Below are 24,508 nucleotides of genomic sequence, written 5' to 3'. Positions count from 1 at the left end.
AACAGGAGACATGATGGTGGTATCTTGGGATGTTCTTTAGCTTGGCCTGATTGAAGTCCCCGGCCACGATGAACAAAGTCTCTATTTCGTCTCTAGGCTAGTCGTAGTGGTGTATCCTTCGTCCAGAGTGATCTTCATGTCCACATGGGGTGGGATGTAAACTGCTGTCAGGATAAGAGCTGAACTCCCACAGGAGGTAGTAGGAGCAGCATTTTAGCATCAGGTATTCTAGGTCCAGGGAGCAGAAACTTGCCAATGTTACTACTTCTAGGCATGACAGGGTGTTGATTAGGAGGCAGACCTCACCTCCCCTTGCCTGAGGCTGCTGTATGATCCACATGGTGGATTGAAAAGCCCTCTGGTTGTAGGACACAGTCTGAAGCAGGAGTGAGCCATGTCTCCATGAAAAAGAGCACACAGCAGTCCCTCTGTTCTTTGAAAAGCGAGTCTGGCTTTACGTTTGTCGAGCTCATTTTCCAGAGATTGAACATTTGCAAGGAGTAAGCTGGGGGGGGGGTTAGCAAGCACCCCATTGTTTCACTCCTCACTTGCAGGCCCACACGTTTACCACGCTTCCTGGAGTGACTGCTTCTTTCCAGGCCTGGGAGACAGTGAGAGTAGTATGTGGTGTTAAGGGTGTAGGTGCTTCCAATGATCTTCGCTCTGGCTGGTGTGTGGATGGAGGATTTGTTGCTTTGTTTGCAGTTCCTGTGTTGGTAAATGGGCCTGCGTAGTTGGGTGTTACGGGTTGCTATCAGGCTGTGGTTTGACTTCAGAGGTCAGTGGATGTCCAGGTCAAAGTGGATGACGTCTCTGGGGTCGCGGTTGAGCCGATAGCCAAGTCCGTGTTGGGGTCCTCAAGGTCGCTGCTAGGTCAGTGTCTGTCTTTGGAGGTCAGATGATCCGTAGACCTGCAAGTAAATTTTAAAAGAGCAGTGTGAGTTGATACTTAGGAGTGTGGGGTGATTGTAGAAGCAGGGGGAGTGCTTGGGGCCTGCAGGACGTCACAGTTCTCTGGGTTAGAGGGGTTGTTGGGGGGGGGGGGGTGGGGAGGAGGAGAAGAACGAGGAGAGAAGGCCCCACCCCAGGGATGCAGGTCTGATTGTTGGAGACCAGCAGAGTGAAGGCCCTAGCTTCTAGGGTGTTTTTCCTGTGCACTGGGAGCCAGTGTTATGAAATCCCCAGCTCTGGGACTGCAGCACCGCTTGTAATGTGGAATAAAAGTATACTCGCACGGTCTTGATTCCTTTCACTCAATTCCTGGACGTCGCATGGGGCATTTGTCCTCTTACTACAGGCACAGGCTGAGTGAAATAGGATATCCCTCAGTCCAAGGCAGCCATCTGTGTCCTCCATTCCTGGGTTTCTGTATCAGACTGTTAGCGAAAATGGATTCAGAATCATTCAAGAGTCTCAATTGACAAACAGGTTAGGGCGGCACGGTAGCACAGTGGTTAGCACTGCTGCTTCACAGCTCCAGGGTCCCGGGTTCAATTCCCGGCTCGGGTCACTGTCTGTGTGGAGTTTGCACATTCTCCTCGTGTCTGCGTGGGTTTCCACCGGGTGCTCCGGTTTCCTCCCACAGTCCAAAGATGTGCGGGTTAGGTTGATTGGCCAGGTTAAAAAAAAAATTGCCCCATGGAGTCCTAGGATGCGTAGGTTAGAGGGATTAGCGGGTAAATATGTGGGGGTAGGGCCTGGGTGGGATTGTGGTCGGTGCAGACTCGATGGGCCGAATGGCCTCCTTCTGCACTGTAGGGTTTCTATGACTACACCAGTGGGGAGACTTTGTGCAACTCTACTGAACAAATAAAATCCTTAATTCTTAGTTATTCAGCTGCTCCCAGCTTAACACAACCCAATCATAAAGGTTACAGATTAGATGCATTAATAACTGACTGGGCACCATGGGCAGCATGACCAGCTCATGAACACATAGGTATCCTTTCTCATGTTTCCCAGACCCCTTTATCAACTGTCCATGGACCTTCTCTCTACATAAACTTTCTCAACCTCACCTCTAACTAGTGAGCTGCCAACAGCTGTCAGTGGGCGGATAAAGTCAGACTCTGAGTGAGATGTTGTCTTTGATTCAATTTATTATTGTCATATGTATTGATATGCAGTGGAAGGTATTCTTGTGTGCTATACGGACAAAACATACTATAGTACATAGGGGAAAAGGAAAGAGTGCAGAATATAATGTTGCAGTTACAGATAGGGTGTAGAGAAACACCAGCTGAACATATGGTAGATCCATTCAAAAATCTGGCAGCAGGGAAGAAGCTGTTCTTCAGTCGTTAGGTATGTATTCTCAGACTTGTATCTTTTCCACCTTCTGTTGGGGGAGAGAGTATGTCTGGGTGCATGGGGTCCTTGATTATGCTGGCTGCTTTTTCAAGGCAGCAGGAAGTGTAGACAAAGTTGTTGTATGCAGGGTACACTGGGACCCTTTGTCCAAAAGTTTTTTACCCAGGTGTTTCAGCAAGTTACTGGCAACTACGAACACGAGTCAGTTCAACCAACGCAGCTTTATTTCAGACAATTTTAGGACAGCACACTTGAATTCCAAGAATTCTTACTCTAACAATCTAACTTAACTGCCCATTTCACTAGAATACAAATACTTCCCAGATTTTGATTCTTTGTCAATTTGCTGGTTTTGATTGCTTGATTCCTGCAGCCTGTTGCTGTCGATCTGTCCCTGGTCTTTGGTCTCTGTCTCTTTCGGCGGAGAAGGCGAGCTAGTCGTGTCTTGGGATGGGCAAGGGGGGTTGGTCTCAACTTGCCCTACTCAAACTGGGGGTTTGTACCTTTCTGGCTACTTTTACAGAACTTTCTGGTGTTTTCGGCCAATTGGGGGCCCTGAGTTGATAGTTTTGCCACCTCATTCGTTAACGAGTTTTGAAGGTCATTCTTTGTTTGCCAGTGTCCTGGTGCCTGTTTCTTCTTGGGTCAGAATATGTATTTGCTCTTTTTTGTTGTTGATTTGTCTGATGCAGCATCTAAAGATGCTTGTTTCATCAATGAGGGTCCAATTATTTCCTAAATGTATTCAGCTGAGTTCCTGACTCTATTGTTTCATTAAATTCTCCATGTCTGCAGATGTGTTTCTATGCATTCCTGACTTTTGTGTTTTACCAAGTTACTGCAGGGGTTATTGGGGGTAGGACTGATTCTGTCTTGTGTCTCTGGTAATAGTTCCCAGCATGCTGTATATTGGCCAACTTCCTACTGGTCTGTTTCCTATAATTCTTATAGGGCTGCTACAGAGCCAATGGATGGGAGGCTGCTTTGAGAGACTGGGTTATGTGGTTTCCTGCAGCTGTGGTCAAATCAGGAGCCATACCAAGCTGTGGTGCACCCAAAAAGGATGCTTTCCATGGTGCATCTGTGAAAATTGAGTTGTAGCAGACATGCTGAATTTCCTTAACCTCATGAGAAAGTAGAGGCATTGATGGGTTTTCTTAACTATAGCATCAGCATGGAGAGACCAAGACAGGTTGGAGGGTGGAAGACCTAGAAACCTGAAGCTCTTGACAATTTCCACTTCATCCGTTGACGTAGACTAGCGTCTCCAAACTTTTCAGTACGAGGGCCACATCGTATATTTTACACATTTTCGCGGGCCGAAGAAAAAAATTCATTTTATAAATGAATGAATAAAATTTAAATGAATGAATACGTTTTATTTGGATCTTTTTTGTAATCAGCATGATATGATTCAGAACAAAAGAGAAATGTGACAATTACAAAGAAACAATGCCGTGCTTACACTGAGAAATGATATATATTGAGTAAAAATGTCAAACATTAGCAAATGCTCTGACAAAATAATCAATTACTTAACTGCAGATGAGAAAGGCAGGCTATTCATTTTTTAATTAATTTTATTCACTGAAATTTTACAAATGTTTACCTGAAATGAGAATTTGCCCAATTTTGTGGCACCCAATAAGAAAAACACGCCCCAAGAAAGAAAAGAAATTCAAAATAAACTTGAACCATTAATAAAGGTCAAACAAAAATAAATTTCAGTCTACACCTTTCTACACAATTCTGGCAATTGGAGTTTTCAATCGTAACCAACAAATCATGAAGTTTTGCACAAGATTAATGGGAATGATGGAACTGCTTTTTTAATTTCAAAATATTGCTGAACTGAGGTTTCAAGCTTGAGGAGCCAATTATTAGAATGGACTCCAAATGCTCATCAGGTAAATTTGCTCGCTATTTGGACTTGGCATACCTCATTTTTGAAAATATTTGTTCACACAGGTACGTTGTACCAAAAACAGATACAAATCCACAAGCAAATCGCTTCAAATTTGGAAACTGCTCAGGCTGCAAAGTTTTATAAAATTGGATCCGATTTCCTTCTTTATACTTGTCTTTCAGCATGTCATCTGATTGGAGATCAATAATTTCCATTTGAAACTGACTTGGGAGTGTTTCAACATTGCAGTCAAATGGATTTTGAAACAGCTTTATTTCATCTGTTTCCATCAAGATCAGAAAATTGTTCCTGAAATTGTTTTTGCAAGACATAGAACATAGAACATTACAGTGCAGTACAGGCCCTTCGGCCCTCAATGTTGCACCGACCAGTGAAACCAATCTAAAATCCATCGAACCTACACTATTCCAGTATCATCCATATGTTCATCCAATGACCATTTAAATGCCCTTAATGTTGGCGAGTCCACTCCCTTACTACTCTCTGAGTAAAGAACCTACCTCTGACATCTGTCCTATATCTATCACCCCTCAATTTAAAGCTATGTTCCTTCGTGCTAGCTATCACCATCCGAGGAAAAAGGCTTTCACTATCCACCCCATCTAATCCTCTGATCATCCTGTATGCCTCTATTAAGTCACCTCTTAACCTTCTTCTCTCTAACGAAAACAACCTCAAGTCCCTCAGCCTTTCCTCATAAGACCTTCCCACCATACCAGGCAACATCCTGGTAAATCTCCTCTGCACCCTTTCCAATGCTTCCACATCCTTCCTATAATGCGGTGACCAGAACTGTACACAATACTCCAAGTGTGGCCGCACCAGAGTTTTGTACAGCTGCAACATGACCACCTGGCTCCGAAACTCAATCCCTCTACCAATAAAAGCTAATACTCCATATGCCTTCCTAACAACCCTATCAACCTGGGTGCCAACTTTCAGCGATCTATGCACATGGACACCGAGATCTCTCTGCTCATCCACACTACCAAGTATCTTACCATTAGCCCAGTACTCTTTAATCCTGTTACTCCTTCCAAAGTGAATCACCTCACACTTTTCCGCATTGAACTCCATTTGCCACCTCTCAGCCCAGCACTGCAGCTTATCTATGTCCCTCTGTAACCTGCAACAACCTTCCATACTGTCCACAACTCCACCGACTTTAGTGTCATCCGCAAATTTACTAACCCATCCTTCTATGCCCTCATCCAGGTCATTTATGAAAATGACAAACAGCAGTGGCCCCAAAACAGATCCTTGCGGTACACCACTAGTAACTGAACTCCAGGATGCACATTTCCCATCAACCACCACCCTCTGTCTTCTTACAGCTAGCCAATTCCTGATCCAAACCGCTAAATCACCCTCAATCCCATGCCTCCGTATATTCTGCAATAGCTTACCGTGGGGAACCTTATCAAACACTTTACTGAAATCCATATACACCACATCAACTGCTTTACCCTCATCCACCTCTTTGGTCACCTTCTCAAAGAACTCAATAAGGTTTGTGAGCACGACCCACCCTTCACAAAACCGTGTTGACTATCCCTAATCATATTATTCCTTTCTAGATGATTATACATCCTATCTCTTAAAATCCTTTCCAAAACTTTGTCCACGACAGAAGTAAGGCTCACTGGTCTATAATTACCAGGGTTGTCTCTACTCTCCTTGAACAAAGGGACAACATTTGCTATCCTCCAGTCTTCTGGCACTATTCCCGTAGACAATGACGACATAAAGATCAAAGCCAAAGGCTCTGCAATCTCCTCCCTAGCCTCCCAGAGAATCCTGGGATAAATCCCATCCGGCCCAGGGGACTTATCTATTTTCACACTTTCCAGAATTGCTAACACCTCTTCCTTATTAACCTCAATCCTGTCTAGTCCAATAGCCTGTATCTCAGTATTCTCCACGACAACATTGTCTTTTTCCTGTGTGAATACTGACGAAAAATATTCATTTAGCGCCTCTCCCATCTCTTCAGGCTCCACGCACAACTTCCCACTACTGTTCTTGACTGGACCTAATCTTACCCTAGTCATTCTTTTACTCCTGACATACCTATAGAAGGCTTTAGGGTTTTCCATGATCCTATCTGCCAAAGACTTCTTCTGATGTCCCCTCCTGGCTCTTCTTAACTCTCTCTTTAGGTCCTTCCTGGCTAACTTGTAACACTCAAGCGCCCTAACTGAGCCTTCACGTCTCGTCTTTACATAAGTCTCCTTCTTCCTCTTCACAAGAGATTCAACTTCTTTAGTAAACCACAGTTCCCTCGCTCGACCACTTCCTCCCTGCCTGACAGATACATACTTATCAAGGACACGCAGTAGCTGTTCCTTGAACAAGCTCCACATTTCAATTGTGCCCATCCCCTGCAGTTTCCTTCCCCAACTTATGCATCCTAAATCTCACCTAATTGCATCATAAGTCCTTAATGATTTCTGTTGCAAATGAAGAAGGAAATTCTACTTCACTTCATGACATTTTTCACAACATAGAAAATGAACCAAGTTATGAACTTTCACCTGTCCTTGAAATAGCATCAGTTTTGCCCTGAATGCCTTTACATGTGCGAATAGATCACAAATCAAATTTGTTTCACCTTGCAACTTCAGATTCAATTGATTCATATGGCCTGTCACGCCTGCAAAAAATGCCAATTTCCAAAGCCAGTCAGTGTTTGATAAAAGTGGTTCGGGTCGATTCTTCTCTGAGAAATGAATCAATTTCCTCTCTGAGCTGAAAGAACCATGATGGAACCTTTCCACAACTAAGCCATCGAACTGCTGTATAATAAGGCAAGTCAACGAACTCCGAATCAGTTTTTTTTCCAAAATCACGAAACTGGCGATGATTAAGCCCATGAGATCGAATGAAATTCACTGTTGAAACAACAGGTTTCAGAACGCAAGACATAGCCACATATTTTCTGCACAATGCTTGTTGATGGATAATGCAATGCAGAAAACATGGGCTTTGAGAATCCACCAATCTCACAAGCTTCTGTGATTTGTCCAACCAAACCTTTCTTCACCCCAGACATGTTCTTTCCTCCATCACGCATTGCAGTTTATTCCACTCCAGGTTATATTCTAACACAGTTTTTTGCAATTCTTTGAAGATGTCTTCTCCAGTTACTGTGCTGTGCATGCTATGCACTGATGCTAATTCTTGTGTGACATTAAATTCACTGCCACGGATGAATACTAGGAGTTGTGATGTGTCACACACATCAGTCGATTCATCAAGTGCGAGAGAATACAACTGAAAATTTCTTGCATTGTCTGCAATTTGATTGAAATATATTGCTTCCTACATCCTCAATTCTACGAGCAACAGTATTTGGCGCAAGACTGACGATTTTGAACAGATTTGCTTTTTCTGGGCATAACTCTCCCATTGCTTCCATCATACACTCTTTGATGAGATCTCCGTGGGTGAATGGCTTTCCTCTTTTAGCCAATGCACAAGCTAGTTTGTAACTGGCCCTGGTTAAAGCTTCATTTTCAGTTCTCTTCTGCGTAAAAAAAGCTTGTTGGGAAAGCAACCTGCGTTGCATTGATTCAAATTTTTCCAAACGCTGTGTTCCTGTGAATTGGGAATAACTTGGTTCATGTTTGGTCTCATAGTGCCAACGTACATTGTACTCCTTCAAAACTGCAACAGTTTCGTTGCATACGACACACAAGGCTTTGCGCCCCATTCTTCATTAAATAGGCTGCACTCACTGTCCACTTTTCTTTCCTTTTCTTTTCTTTTTTTCCTTCCATAACTGAAGGGTATATCTGACTGAAAATGAGGGTTCGCCAAGCCGACACCACTCAGGTCATATGGGAAGGAGCGTGGTGGACAGGAACTGCATGTGTCAACTGTCCGACCGCGTGGTTGGGAAAAAACGAAGGGAAATAATTAGTTTTATTATTTATAAATATTTCAGGTTGCTGCGGGCCGAATGTGGCCCGCTGTGGGCCGTAGTTTGGGGACTCCTGATGTAGACAGGGGCATGTCCTCCACTGCGTTTCCTGAAGTTGATGGCTATCTCGTGTTTTACTGACATTGAGGGAGAGATTGTTATCACACCATTCACCAGATTCTCTTTCCTGTACTCTGTCCCATCATTGTTTGAGATCTGACCCACTACAGTGGTACCATCAGCAAACTTGAAAATGGAGTTGGAGGAGAATTTGGCCACAGTCATAAATGAGTATAGCAAGGGGCTGAGGACGCAGCCTTGTGGGGCATCAGTGTTGAGGATGATCGTGGAGAAGGTGTTGTTGCCTATCCTTACTGATTGAAGTCTGCGGGTTTGGAAGTCGAGGATCCAGTCAGAGGGAGGAGCCAAGCCATAGGCAATCTGGGAGGCTGGAATTGATTCGTGCCATGACTAACCTTTTGAAGCACTTCATAATGATGCATGTCAGAGTCATTGGATGATAGCCATTAATGGATGATAGCCATTAAGGCACGCTGCCTGGCTTTCTTTGGTATAGGGTTGATCGTCATCTTGAAGCCGATAGAGACCTCAGATCAGAGTAAAGGGAGGTTAAAGATGTCTGCGAATACCCCTGTCAGCTGGACTGTGCAGGATCAGTGCTCATCTGGGTTCCCTATCCAGGCCAGATGCTTTCCATAGGTTAACTTTCAAGAAGACTGATCTGACGTCTGCAATGGTGATGTCGGATACCAATTCAGCCAAGGCTTCCAAGACAGATGACGTTCTCACTGACCTCTGCTCAAAACAGGCATAGACTGAGTTCACTGGGGAGGAGTGCATTGTTGCTGGCAATTCTATACATCTTCACCTTGTAGCCTGCTATGTCATGACCTTGCCATAATTGGTGGGTGTTTCTGTGGCTAGCCTGGGACTTTAGCTTGGTCTGGTACTGTCTCTTGGCATCTTTGGTTCTCCGCAGATCTTAAATGGAGGGTGACCCAACTTGAACACTTCAGACCTAGACTTCAATAAGCAGTGGATGTCCCTGTTCCTTCCATGGTTTTGTGTTGGGAAACAAACAGATTTGCCTGAGTCTTCTCCACACTTATTAATGAAGTCTGTTATTGTAGTGGCGTATTCATTCAGGTTGGTTGCTGAGTTCTTAAATATTGACCAGTCCACTGATTCAAAGCAGTCCTGTAAGAGATATCATCCGATTCCTCAGGTCAACATTGCACGACTTTCTTTCAGATTCTCCTGCTTCAGTTTTTGCTTCTAAGCTGGGAGCAGGTGCACAGCCTTGTGGTCTGATCTGCCATGACAGGTATTAATGGTAGGGATGTTTGTATAGGAGTGATCAAGGAGTTTGGGCCTCTGGAGCAGGAGACATGTTGGTGATCTTGGTAGGACAGTTGAGCTAGCGTTGGTGGAAGTCCCTGGCCAAGATGAACAAGGCCTCTGCATGTTTCTTAAGGATACTTGTAGTGGTATTTACTTCATCTAGCCCAGTCTTGTCCTCGTGGGGTGGGATGTCAACTGCTCTTAGGATAAGAGGTGAACATCTGTAGTAGGGGTAGCATTTCAGCATCAGGTACTCTAGGTGCAGAGAGCAGAAACTCGCCAATGCTGCTACGTCTCAGCACCAAGAAGTGTTGGTTAGAAGGCAAACCCCATCTAGCCTGGCCAAATCTGAGGCTGCTATGCAGTACATTCAGTGGATTGAGAAACCCTCTGGTTGTAGGGTACAGTCTGGTGAAGCAGTAGTGAGCCATGAAACAGCATAACAGTCTCTCAGTTACGTTTGAAAAGTGAGTTTGGTTTTAAGTTTGTGTAGGTTACTTTCAAGAGATTGGACATTTTCCAGAAGTAAATTGGGGAAGGGGATCTTGGAACCACATTGTTTCGGTCTCCACCTGCAGGCTTGTGTGTTTCTCATACTGTCTGGAGTGGCTGTTCTCTGTTAAACCATAAGACATAGGAGCAGAATTAGGCCACTCGGCCCATCGAGTCTGCTCTGCCGTTCAGTCATGGCTGATATTTTTCTCCTCCCCATTCTCGTGCCTTATCGTAATAACCCCTGATCCCCTTATCAAGCCTTTCTATCTCTGTCTTAAAGACACTTAATGACCTGGTCTCCACAGTCTTCTGCGGCAAAGAGTTCCACAGATTCACCACTCTCTGCTGAAGAAATTCCTCCTCATCCCTGTTTTAAAGGAACTTCCCTTCAGCCTGAGGTTGTGCTCTCTGGTTCTAGTTTTTCTCACTAGTGGAAGCATCCTCTCCACATCCACTCTATCCAGGCCTTGCAGTATCCAGTAAGTTTCAATAAGAACCCCTCACCCATCCTTCTAAACACCAATGAGTACAGACCCAGAGTCCTCAACCGTTCCTCATACGACAAGCTCTTCATTCCAGGGATCATTCTTCTGAACCTCCTCTGGACCCTTTCCAAGACCAGCACATCCATCCTTAGATATGGGGCCCAAACTGCTCACAATACTCCAAATGGGGTCTGACCGGAGCCTTATACATTCACAGAAGTACATCCCTGCTCTTGTAGTCTAACCCTCTTGACATGAATGTTAACATTGCATTTGCCTTCCTAACTGCCGACTGAACCCGCACGTTAACCTTCAGAGAATCTTGAACAAGGACTCCCAAGTCCCTTTCTGCTTCTGATTTCCTAAGCATTTCCCCATTTAGAAAATAGTTTCTGCTTCCATTCCTCCTTCCAAAGTGCATAGCCTCACACTTTTCCACATGGTATTCCATCTGCCTCTACATATCTTTGTATCATCTGCAAACTTAGCAACAGTTCAGGCCTGGGACATCCCATTGTCTCTTGTAACATTAGTTGGGTTCACAAAGCCATTGTGGTCTCGATGGTCTGTCAGCCTTTGCTGTTGCCACACCAGTCACTTTGTCTTTGTCTCCAGAACATCTTTTGGATGGTTTCTGGAACTTTTATAGTTCTGGCCAATCAGGGACTCACTTAATGGTTGAAACATTGTCAATGGTTTGGATGGCTTGCTAATGTTTGCCTCTTTGTGTAGCAGAACCTGGGTGTTTTGCTGTCTGGGTTTTGGTTGAAGATATGCATTCCTCCTTTGGTTGATTTACTGTTGTGGATGTCTGTCCAGGATAACTGACAAGATATCCTTTTACACTATGCTCAGGCCATTAGCACCTGGCTGCTGTATTTGCATTGTCTAGTTTCTGGGTTTGCGCAATTTGCAGAGCTTCAGCTCACCAATGTGTCCATCCCCAGAATCTCTTGCTATTTGGTCAAGCTCCCAATCTACTTGTGTTTTCGCAGCCATGAGGCATTTGAGATAATCTTCCTGATTTCTGTTGCTATTATTCTGACATGCATCATACCCTAATTTTCTCATCAATATCCTTAGTTACCCAGGGTTCTGTTGTTTTGGAAACCCTGTATTTATCTTTTAAAATATTAATGCATTATCTGCTTATCAAGCAGTGGCTGTGCTTTTATATTCCTTGACTCTCCGTTATTGGTTTTGTTAAGGGTTTCCAAGCCAATTGACCTCAGCCACTAATACAAAACAATTGAATGAATTGGCAACCAAGATACTCATGGGAAAACCTGTTTTCTATCACTAATACAGTATTTTCTTGCCATTCATCCCTGTATTCATCATCTGAACCATCTATTTCACAAGTTGCTTGATTGCTGATTTTCTTTTTAAACAATTCCTTGCCTAGTAATACTCGGTCACACTGGAAACACCTAGTAATGATTCCCATGTTTCTGGGATTCATTTGCAGCCAGCTATCAACCCCCATCTTGTTTTTGCCTTGATCCAGAAATCTATTAAGTTCGACCCACCTCTACCAGAAATTCTTTTTACAAATGCCTGTGACTAGCTTCTTTACTCCCCCACACACGCACAACTTGTAGGCTTCTAACAAGTCGCCTTAAATTGTAGTATAATTGGCAAAATTCCTTTTCAGTATCTAACTTGATTACATTCAGATCTGCCAATAGTTAATACAAATCTATCTTCCAGGTAAATAAAGGCTAAAGCCATACTTCTCCTCCTCTTGGCTAGAGAAGTTACCACATCTCCCAAGCTAAAGTCGACATCACCCTCATTTTTCCATTGTTTGTACAGTTTCAATTCCAACAAGACTGGCGTAGGCAAGATTTGTTAACTAAACCAAAGTATGTCAACCCAATGTGGTTTCATGCTGAATTTTGGGACACTTGCTCATCTTGGCATCACACACAAAATTGACAAGGAAGAAAAATCACATGGTCCTTAAGCCAGTAATGCAAGATATCTGCTTGAACAATTACTGGTGTGGAACTATCCACCTGTCTCATGATTAGAATTATCAGCTCCAGTCTCTAAATGCAAGAAAAACAAGTGTTAAAGCATTCAACCATGTGCATTTAAATTAGTGAAGTTTTAACTTGTAATATTTACAATAAGTAACTCCTTCACAATACCTAATAGTTCAGAATTAGTAAGAAGTCTCTCAACACCAGGTTGAAGGCCAACAGATTTATTTGGAATCATGAGCTTTTAGAATGCTGCTCCTCCTTCAGGTGAAAAGGGGTAGTGCTCGAAAGCTCATGATTCCAAATAAACCTGTTGGACTTTAACCAGGTATTGAAACTTGCTGTGCCCACCCCAGTGCTCCACATCAAGTTTAGAATTAAATTGTCATTAGCTTTTTTATCTTTATTGCCATTGTGCAAAGTGCATATGCACAAAATGGAAAACATCATGAGACAATACATATAGAAATCACACTGGGGCCATTTTACCATTTTTCTTTCCTAAGTGCTGGGTGGACTTGAAACTGGGAGAGTTTCAGATCTGTCTTCTGGGTGTGTTTTCAGGCCCCCACTGTATGCACTCTGCTGGTAAAAATTTTGAGTAAATCTGTGGTTTGCTGCAGAAGCCTGTGGGTGGGGTTTAACACGTGCAAAAACCTGCAGAGGGAGGTAGTGCGCATGTGCAAGCCACTGATGTGCAGTAGCAGGGGTCTGACAGAAAAGAGCTGTCAGGCCCCTGCTAGTGCAGGCAGCCTGAAGCAGCTGCCCCACCTCAATCGTGAGGGCCCACAGCCCAAGATACAGCCCCCACTAAACCCCCCTCACCCAACAAACGTGGACCCAATGCCCTCCCCCACCAATCCTGCAGAGTGGCAGTGGGGCCCCTCCTTAGCACTGCCTGGTGGGCATTGCCCAGGTGACAGGGTGGCACTGCCCAAGGGGCACCCCCTCAGCCTCCCCAGGGGGCCTCAGTGGCCACTGGTTCCATCAGCGGGGCCAAGTCGACTGCTCCCCGTTAATGGGGAGCATGTCTATTCCTCGCCAGTGAGAACCTTTTCCTGGGAGGTCATAAAGGGGGCTGAGCCTGACGATTGAGCACCAGGCTTGCTAAGCAGATGTAAAACAGTATTAAAATTTACATATTAATCTGCCCCTCACCCTTTTTCTGGTGAGGTTGACCGCACTAGAAATCTGGCACTTGTAAAATGGTGCTGGTTGCAAAAACTAATCCCAATCATGCTAAGCACTTTATGTCCCACTTTACCACCGCATCATGCCCAAAAACAAGCGCAATGCATGGTAAAAGTGCCCCTACTGGTTTCTATCAAGTCTACAAAAAGTCACTACGTTCTCAGCATCCATAACAAAATCAGGGAAAGCATTACAAGTGAAAACAATTGTGAAAAATTTTAATATCAAGTAAATGAAATTTCTGTAGTTTATACTGATGACCACGCAAATACTGTAACTGGGTAAAGGACTTTTCAGGCTCGGAGGTAGTATCAATTTATAAAGTTCAACTAAACCAAAAATCAGTCTTAAGATGTAATCCAAGAAATCTTAAATGCTCCTCATAAGATATTCTCCTTATGCCTTCCATTTCCCTGACAACACGCCTTTTCACACTCACACACATCCAAAGTTTGGAAATGGTTTAATCGGCTCATGGAGTTTAAGATAAACGCTGACATGAAGACTCAAAGAATTCAATGCTCAAAACGTTTTCTTCCTGCTTACTGCCTGAGCTACGTGATTTGTAACTTCAGATTACTTGTAACAAGCACACCCAAATCCTTTTCAATAGTTGAATGTACTAAAGTATAGCCTTCGATAGGATACTGATGTGGGATTGTGTCCAAAATGGAGAACTGAACACTTTGCCACATTAAAGGCAAGTGGCCGATCCTTGAACCACTGCACTTATTGTGAAATTGGGTAGAGTAATTGTAGATTGGGAGGTAGGAAGTTAGAATTTGTTTGTAAAATTGTAAAATGCTAGAGGGGAAAGCATTGCATGGTCCTGTTAAAAGGTGATGCTTTTTCTTTGCTTAGAAATTTAAAATGCAAGTACATAGAGCCCAAACTGAACACTTGTATCAAAAGGCCAAGCAGCAGTTTTTACCAAAGCAACAGGCTTTTGAATTTAGCCAATCAATTTGAATCAGACACTTCGATACAAAAAACCTATTAAATTTAAACCTAATTGTTTTAACAACCTAGAACCAATCCTATTGCGGGAAATATTGATGTCATCACGGGTATATAAAAAAAAGGGGGCAGTGGGACAAGGAGGGAAAGAAACTGTCACCTGTTGGAGATAACAGCTCTCAGAAAATCGCTGGCTCTCATAGCTTCATCTATGCCTTGGAAAAGCGCCATCTAGAAAGCCAAGGTATCAAAGGAGGAAAGTTCCAGCCCGGAATATTCCAGAAGGCACAACCTGGTTTTAGTTTAGTTGCAAGATATTTTTGTTCATGAGTGGGAATTGTATTTATGAACAGCACACCATTAGAATCTTGTTTCATTTGGGAATTGTTAATAGTTAAAGGATTCATTTGGTTTGTTCATAGTTTAGTTCATTTGTTCACTGTTAGTTAAATTGTTACACATTGACTTTAGTGTCAGGAACTTATTTTTATTTAACAACTAGAAGTTGCTGAACAGTCACACCACTTCACAGATTATAGGGCGAAGTACACCTGTTTGGGTGTTTTTTATTAGTTCCCAAGGGGATCCACTCCTGGGAAAGTGTTTGGCCCAGATTATTTTTCTTAGTGCAATTAAATGTTAACTCAACAGTTTTAAATTTTAATCTGTTAATTGGATGTTATCTTTAGCACACCAATCAATTTCGAGCATTAATTTCATGTACTTATATCAAACACTGACAGATGCAACAAAATGGAATATGCCAAAGCAGTTCTCAGCAAAAACACCAGTACCGAAGACAGAGATTCTAATACCTAATACATCAATTAGACAATTGGGTCTGTGAATCAGTTTTTGATTTATTATTATCACATGTATTGGAATACAGTAAAGATTTCTTGTGCACTATATAGACAAAGCATACTGTCCATCAAGAAGAGTGCAGAATCGCATAGGTCCATTCAAAAGTCTGATGCAGCAGGGAAGAAGCTGATCTTGAGTTGACATCACATGCAGTCTTACCTCAAATAAAAGCAGCCATCAAAACCATTCTCACTACATTTTCTCTATATATCACATGAGCCACTTTGTAATCTTTTAGTTTTAAGATTTCAGCAATTTTACCACTTTGTTCTAAAAGTAAATACGCTGTGCTTTGTTTTAAAAGGAAAGTAATTCCAAGTAACTGCAGAATAATATCAAAGTTTAAATGGTCTGTACAAGTAGTACTGATAGGGGTCTGATTTAATAATTAAATGAAGTCTTGAGCTGATGAGCTCAAGATAACAATCATGAGGGCATAACCGTATACTCCCCCCATCCTGATTAAATGGGCAGAGATGATATCTTGAAAGCTTTAAGTAAATAAAGTAACTGAGGGGTGACCCTCAAATCAATAGATGACCATCATCCTTGAGAAACCAATTAGAAACTGATCATGTCCACCTGGATTGATCACTTAACCCTGAAGCTAATGCAAATAGCCTTGGCTCATTTAGACCAATCAGAATGCAATATTGATCACACGGTGGACTGTGGCTTGGAATGTGTTAAGTTGCAGCTTTCACTGAGCAAGTTGTGCTGTAAGTGTCTGCTGTCAACAGGGAAGCAGAAGTTACAGAGTGAGGTGAGCGGGCAGAGTGTCAATCTGCAAAGTTGAACTAGAAAATGAGCTGCAGTATGTTAGTCAACTCCTGCCCTGTCTTTGATCATTAGTCTACAACTTGGATTTCCTGAGTTACTTCACCCACTTGTCTCCTGCTATCGCTTCTCGGCCTTTTGGCTAAGATCAAGTGTAGTATGGATTGGATGCTGCACTTGGTTGAGGTCATTGGGTTACATTGAAGCTTCATATGTTTCATATGAAGCAATTTTTAAAAGCTGCATCTCGGCCTTTTGGCTAAGATGCAAATGAGCTCAAGTCTTGGAGGAGGTGTTGCTTTGCTCCTCCAGGACAGGGTGGAGGAGCAAAGCCCAGGACAGGGTGATTTGGTCGCTCGCCCTGTCTTGTCAGCCTGGATCTGAAATGTCTCAACTTGTTGAGACTTTGAATTGGATTTGATTTGATTGAATTGGAAAAATATTTAAAAAAACTTGTCTCCTGTTGCCTATATGGTTGAAGTCTCAAATGAACACAATTTAGAATTTAAGTTCAAATGATACCTAAAATTTAGTGGGTAATCCTAATTTGTGATCCTACAATGTGACTCAGCTATTTCAGCTTAGAAGCCACTGGGAACTTTGCTTTCATAAGAAAAGGTCCACACCACAGATATTTCATTGGACAACGCAATGACATCGCTTTCTCATGTCATAGTGATCATCTGTCATTGGAATGACAGAAAACAAATTGTGTATGTACCTGCATTTCTGGATCCGCTCATGTCGCTGACTGCAAGGTTTGAACAACGACTGAAGCAATTGCTTTCAAATACTTTGGTGAATTCTTCAGCTCCTGATCTCTTTGTTTCACATTTTCTGAATTTAGGTTCAACATCTATATCAGCTGCTATTTCTATTACTGTTCCTGTAATACTGAAGCTCAATAAATCCTTTGTGCCACATTGAGCTGCATTCCCTGGATTGAAGTGTCTTGCTCAATGTTTACAGCAAACATAATATCACACAAGCATTGTGAACAAAATCAAGTTTCAAGATGCAGTTGACCAACAGCTCAGCCTCACTTTCTTGTTCAACTTTTTGAACCATTGCATTCTTCAAACTTCTTGATTCATTATTATCACATGTATTGGGATACAGTGAAAAGTATTATCTTTAAACAAGGCATTCCTGATATCTCTTGTCTTGTAACAGATTGCTTTTACACTCTACTCGGCACTCCCATCTAGTGACCAACAATGGCTTTGGAATTAGGGAGCATTTGCTCATTCACAGTACAAGTCCAAAAAATAGCTTGAACTACATTTTGCTATATCCCCCAATGTCAGGTTTAAGCTGTGGTAGCCACATCAAGTGAAAACAGCTTGGTGATTCAGTTGAAAGATGTGTGCTATTCACCTTATTCCTGGCCCTTCATATTTGTAAGAAGTTTCACAACACCAGGTTAAAGTCCAACAGGTTTATTTGGTAGCAAATACCATAAGCTTTCAGAAGGAGCAGCGCTCCAAAAGCTTATGGTATTTGCGACCAAATAAACCTGTTGGACTTTAACCTGGTGTTGTGAGACTTCTTACTGTGTTCACCCCAGTCCAACGCCGGCATCTCCACATCATGGCCTTCATATTTGCCCATAGTTGTATCCTTCCCCTCTACAATCAGTAATATGGAGGCTAAGCCCACTCTGCAGCTATAAGAAATCCAAAACATTGTCTGCATTTGTCTTGACCCAGGGGAAAAAAAATCATCAAAATTCTCCCTTCACTTCAGTGGTCAAGATGAAGCACAAATATGATCATGAAATCATTGTGGATTGTTTTTTAAAAAGCATCAGGTTCGCTAATATCGTTGAGGGAAAGAAGTCTGTCATCCTGAACTGGTCTGGCTTACATGTGACTCCTAAAATGTTCTTGGAATGGGCAGTAAATGCTGGCCCAACCAGTGGTGCCCACAGCCCATGAGTGAATATTTTAGAGGTATCTGCTCTTGGTGACTCAGATCACAAGTACAGTCAAAAAAAGGCAAAATATTTGCAGTCTTCGCCTTTTGAGAATGGTGTTTCTTTATCTGCAATAGCATTCTTGAGATTAGCTCATTTTGAATGTGAGGTCCAAGATAATGGCCATGGATTTCTTCACTTTTGATGCATCAGGCATGTTCTTGCATCATTGGATTGAATTTGGCTGACATTTTCATAAAGCCTTGCATTTGTTCCACAAAATGCTGTTAAGTTATACTCGGCTAGTTATTGCATGCCTGCTATAACATCTCTGCCAAACTGATTTTTGTTTTCGGCCACGTGCCTGGTTCAAAGTGTTAATCCATTAAAATTGCATTCAGTCCCAACGACGGGTTTTGCACCTGGCACCAAACATTGTGCAATCTTCCTGATCCCTCTCTGGCGCCAACTGGATCTCATACAGGGCATGAGGCTGATTAGCAGGAGGTTGACTTGATTTCAATGTCATTAGTGAGTTTAGCATGCATTCACACACACCAACACCCCAACAACAAGCAGGCAGTCACATGAACACAAATCACTACTGCTCCCGTGAAGTAGGGGCCAGGCACCATGGATTGATGAATTGCGAGGGCGAACAAAGAAAATTACAGCACAGGAACAGGCCCTTCGGCCCTCCAAGCCTGCACTGACCATGCTGCCCGACTGAACTACAACCCCCGACCCTTCCTGGGACCATATTCCTCTAAAGAACAAATAAAATCACAGCACAGGAACGAGGGGGTGAGTTCTGCTTAGCAGTAATCTTCAGCTGCTACCATGGTACATGGTAAGGTGGGGGTTCCTCAAGGGGGCAGGGGCTTGGCTTGGCTAGAGATCCACAGGATGGGACCCACCACTGGGTTGAGGCTCATGTGGCAAGTATTCTCACTGGCTGGCTAACACCTGAATCTCTGTTGGACTACAAGTCGCAGTTCATGCACTGACTGTCCAGTTTCACCTGAGTATGATGGCATGACAGCTTCATCTCTGATCTGTTTAGAATGAGGCCCACACTGTATTGGCATGCTCAAGATGTGGTTCAGCTACCTGCACTGCTCTGGTGGTGCTCTTCAGTACTATCCGCCAGAGAGTCTTAGCATTGTGGTGGTCTGCTGTGCCTCTCACAGCAGTGTGTTGATATTCCGAAGGAAGAGGCGCATGTATACTCCACTGAGGAGGGAGTGGAGGAAGATCCGGAGGATGGAGGACAGGTGGTGGCAAGTGTCCAGTGTGCCAGGAGGATCAGGTTGCCACCAGATGCTCTGAACTTCTTACCCTTTTTTTTGCATTAAGTGTGGGATGATTGCAATCCAATGTGCTGATTGCACTGGTTTTCTTGACAGAAACTACACTTACAGAAAACTTTGCCCATTGTCTTCATTGTGAGGATCTTGGCTTGAATTTATGTTCATTAAATGATTAGTGAGATTGCAATCTGTTATTGAGGTGCTTCCCATTGCAGCCTTTCTTTGCTCAATTTGTGGGCTGTTTTTTCAGTTGTATAGTTTGCAGCAGAAGCAAAAAGCGGTTATCAGCTTTCTTCGTGTACACAAACCAATTCCTTTCCCTGCGTGCCATTCCTGAGTGCATGCATCTTCTGAAAAGTGTTGATTCCCATTATTCCACTAAAATGTCTCTCATCTTGTCGAATAAATTTTGGCCAATTTGTTGGATCATGCATTTCTTCAGTGGAAATGTATTGGCAGAATTAGTTATTTCCATAACCAGTGTACATTTTGCACCAATGTCCCCTTAGCCACGGCACATTCGCCGGGGTCCATTAACTCAGCATTTTCCCCACTAGCTAGCCAAAATTTTAAATTAAAAACTGGGCTTTTCCTGCAAACCTTTCAAAGTATAATCCATTTTTTACCTGCGCAGCTGAGCTACATTTTCTCTTTGGGTTAGCACTAGCAGACATGGTACTCTAAATAACAATAGAGCCACTTTTTTGTATTAATTAAATCAATGCCTTTAGACTCACCTGAAACCCTTTCAAAGGTCACCACCATAATTTCCAATTCCACCCTCCCCCCAGGGCAATTCTGTAAAAAGGTAAAGATTTTTATCAGGTGCCTATGGTTGTAGTGCATTGTACACATTTCCAACAAGAGCATTAAATCTGACAGATGTCAGTGTGGGCTTGTCACTCCCTATGGACAGCTTTGCCTTCACCAAGCTCATCAACAAACTAGGTGCCCAGCTCTGAGGGCACAATTGTGTTTGCAACCTGAAACCAGCAAAACTGGAGCGCTCCTACCAACCCCCTTTCAGCTTCATATACATCTAAACCCCTCACGGACATTTCCACCACCATGCCCCCAAACTCCAAACCACACCGAGCACAATTCCCCTCAGCGCCCCCCCCCCCGCCAGCTGGAACGGAGGAATACTCCCCGAATGGACATTGAGCCTGGGGTAGGAAGGCCGGCAGAGCAGTGTCGCAGTCAGTGCCTATGCATTGGCAAGGAGGATCAGCCACCAGTGCTGGAACACTATCACTGACTTCATTTGGTCAGCAAGGGTGAGTGACCATCCTGTCCTGGCATATGTCACACCTCTGTCCAAGATGAGGTCACACAACATCAGGTCATAGTCCTACAGGTTTATTTGAAATCACAAGCCTTCAGAATGCTGTCCCTTCGTCAGGTGAAGTGGAGAGAGGCTTTCAGGCACCAACACTTCTTGTCTTCAAACAACCGCACAACCTCAAACAGACCATTGTCCCCAGCAAACTACCCAGCCTTCAGGAGAACAGTGACCACGACACCATACAACCCTGCCACAGCAACCTCTGCAAGACGTGCCGGATCATCGACACGGATGCCATCATCTCACGTGAGAACACCATCCACCAGGTACACGGTACATACTCTTGCAACTCGGCCAACGTTGTCTACCTGATACGCTGCAGGAAAGGATGTCCCGAGGCATGGTACATTGGGGAGACCATGCAGACACTACGATAACGGATGAATGAACACCGCTCGACAATCTCCAGGCAAGAGTGTTCTCTTCCTGTTGGGGAACACTTCAGCGGTCACGGGCATTCGACCTCTGATCTTCGAGTAAGCGTTCTCCAAGGCAGCCTTCACAACACAACAACGCAGAGTCGCTGAACAGAGACTGATAGCCACGTTCCGCACACATGAGGACGGCCTCAACCGGGATCTTGGGTTCATGTCACACTATCTGTAACCGCCACGACTTGCCTGGGCTTGCAAAATCTCACTAACTGTCCTGTCTGGAGACAATACACATCTCTTTAACCTGTGCTTAATGCTCTCTCCACTCACATTGTCAGTACCTTTAAGACTTGATTACCTGTAAAGACTCGCATTCCAACCATTATTTTGTAAATTGAGTTTGTGTCTTTATATGCCCTGTTTGTGAACAGAACTCCTACTCACCTGACGAAGGAGCAGCGCTCCAAAAGCTAGTGGCTTTTGCTACCAAATTAACCTGTTGGACTTTAACCTGGTGTTGTGAGACTTCTTACTGTGTTTACCCCAGTCCAACGCCGGCATCTCCACACTATTCTTTAAGGACCACAGATACATTCCTGTAAATCCAAGCAATAACTAATTTGTACAAGGGCTGGTTTTCTGACTGACAGCAAGGTGTTGACACCCTAACTACCAGCGTGAGAAGAGCAAAGGGTTATAATATACATGCAGTATTTATACATATCTGGATAAATGCAAGTCGTTCCGTTTGGCAGTTGGATCAGGTAATAGGCATGTGACACAGCCACAAGATAGTAACAAGATTTAGAGAGAACTGATCAAGTTGTGATTACAAATTTACAAATTGAGTAATACCACATTGAGAAAAGGAACAAAGCTTGACCTGATGAGATTACAATTTCAATGCATTAACCCTTAGTTAACAGATGTGCTCCCACAATGGTCTCAATGTATCATGCCCCGGGCTATCCTTTCCTGCAGTGTGAGGTAGACTATTTTGAAACACTCAAAATGAGTGCCTTGTTCGAGTCTTTACGTCGCTCGTCGACATGATTGTTACCTCTAGCGAAACCACAGTCAAGGGAACGCTGATCTACACTGAGGAATGGGTTACAAGGGTCTAATCCATAGGGTGTTACACAGCTTCTACACTCACTTCACAGTATCTAATTGGGCCTAATCAGCCAGGTGGTTGACCGCTTCAGTGCACCAATCCGTGCCTCCAGGGGAAAGGGTATGTTGGGGTGGGGGGAACAATAGGGCAGGCCAAATCATAATTAAATAAGCCAGATCAGAATAAATGAGCCAATCAAATAAGCCAAATCGTGATTAAATAAGCATAGCCAATCAACCTAACCCTCACATCTTTGGAATGTGGGAGGAAACTGGAGCACCCGGAGGAAACCCACGCAGACACGAGGAGAATGTGCAAACTCCACACAGACGAGTGACCCAGGCCAGAAATCGAACCCAGGTCCCTGGAACTGTGAAGCAACGGTGCTAACCATCGTGCTACTGTGCCGTCCATAGCGAGCACACACTGACGGACGTGGAGCACGGGCTAGCAGCCCAAAGATGCATACTCATGCCGTAGTGAGGATCGGTGCAGACGCCGGAGACATCGCACCCAGCAGAGGGGCTAGGCAGAAGTTGCTGTGGAGGAGGAGCACCATCGGCAGAACAGTCTGCTGGCAGGCGGCGGACCAAACGAGCAGCTAGAACACGCGGAGTGGACCAGACAGCAGAAGCGGCGTGAGTGCATGGCTGACACCACTGTCTCCCGCCGTGTATCTGCACTGTCAGCCAAACCGCCGAACCGCTGAAGAAAGGACGCTGCCGCCCCATGCAAGCAGGCCGGCCGTATTGCCATACGCACCCCATCCTCTCGACGGTCTGCGAAGACACCCCGAAGCCCTTCCAGCAGGGTAGGCGTTGCGTGTGTGGCACCATGGAGCCACCAGCATGCAACCGAGTGCCTGTGTGCTCGTCGGTGGTGGCGCCCACGCGCCAGCCTAACTGAGAGGGACCGAGATGATAGAGTGCCCTGAAAGAGAAGCATAACATTAGTTAGGAAAAAAAAACATTGGAGTCCACCATAAAAGTTCATATAGTTTCCATGAATAGGCATTTAGGGCCAGACAGTCAAGCAAGCTTTGTTTTGGCTTGTATGTTAATAGTAGTCTCTCACCTGTCATTGAATATTCCTAACAGTTCCAATGTTAGTGACAAGGTGAGTCTTGAGATTTGCTGGGCAAATGTTTGAAACCTCTCAATGTTAAGGAACTTCATTAGGCTATTGTTCTTTTCCAGCCATTTGCCCCTTGCGCCCATAACACATCCAAAGTACTGAGGTTCCAGGCCTCCTGTCAATTTCCTTATTTCTGGTCCCAGATGATTGTATTTCCTACACTTTTCGTCCCACACCTTCTCCAGACTTCCGCAATTGTCTTCAAACCGGATGGTCACATCCACCACTGCGACACGTTGATCTTTTTCCCTCTTGAAAATGATGTCGGGTTTCCAGAGGGAGCCATCCTTGGCAATAAGCCGTGGCTCCAGGTAAGATGTCCAGCCGTATTTTCCGACGTAATTACGTAGTTGGTCTAACATTTTATTGTGGCGCTTTATCCTGATGTTCTTAACAAATGGGCAGAAGCCAGAGATGTGTCCAATTGTTTCTGAAACTGCCTCACATCATTGGCAGGTTTTTATGGCTAAGGGCCTTCCTCTTGTAAGAGTCACCCTCGTTGGGTATAGGTTGCACCGAAGGAGCAAATTGTTTATGAACCTGTAAGACTTCAAATGAAATGTAGATTTGATCCAGCTGTTGGATATCTTATCATTACTGTAATAGTGGATCCCAACTCCTTGACATTGCAGCCTCCGCCATTTATCGAATTCCCATTCTCTCCACCCCGCATATTTGTTCGGTGGCTTCTTGGGACCTGCTTCCTCCTCACGAAGTAGTGGCATTGCCACCCTGATCATATCCATGTCATCATCGTTACCTTCATCAGTATCGGGCAGGAAATCCTCGATCTCTCTCAAGACATTGAGAGCACAGTAGTTCCTTGATGTTATCATCAATGTTCTGTTCATAATACTGGAATGAGGCACGAATGATCCGGTCCTTGGAAGCAGACAATGATTCCCATTTTCGAATGACTGCAGATGGAATTTGCACTTCTAATTTGGGAGTCCCCAGACCTCCATTCCTGATGCGGGAATAAAGAACTCCGTCCGTTATGTGGGGGGGAAGATGTAGGAATTGTTTAATGGCATTCCGGAT

General features: G+C 43.9%; 1 non-coding gene across 1 annotated transcript; it reads left to right on the top strand.

The window, feature by feature from the left end:
• Positions 1–16,397: 16,397 nt before the first annotated feature.
• Positions 16,398–16,597, top strand: LOC144491904 (U2 spliceosomal RNA). Its single transcript, XR_013497505.1, has one exon. It is a non-coding gene; the product is annotated as a U2 spliceosomal RNA (small nuclear RNA).
• The last annotated feature ends 7,911 nt before the right edge of the window (positions 16,598–24,508 follow it).

This window comes from Mustelus asterias, chromosome 3 (genome assembly GCF_964213995.1).
Source record: "Mustelus asterias chromosome 3, sMusAst1.hap1.1, whole genome shotgun sequence".
In the NCBI taxonomy this organism is placed as follows: Eukaryota; Metazoa; Chordata; class Chondrichthyes; order Carcharhiniformes; family Triakidae; genus Mustelus; species Mustelus asterias.
Note: the sequence above shows the minus strand (reverse complement) of the source record. Positions and strands in the feature narration are given on the sequence as shown.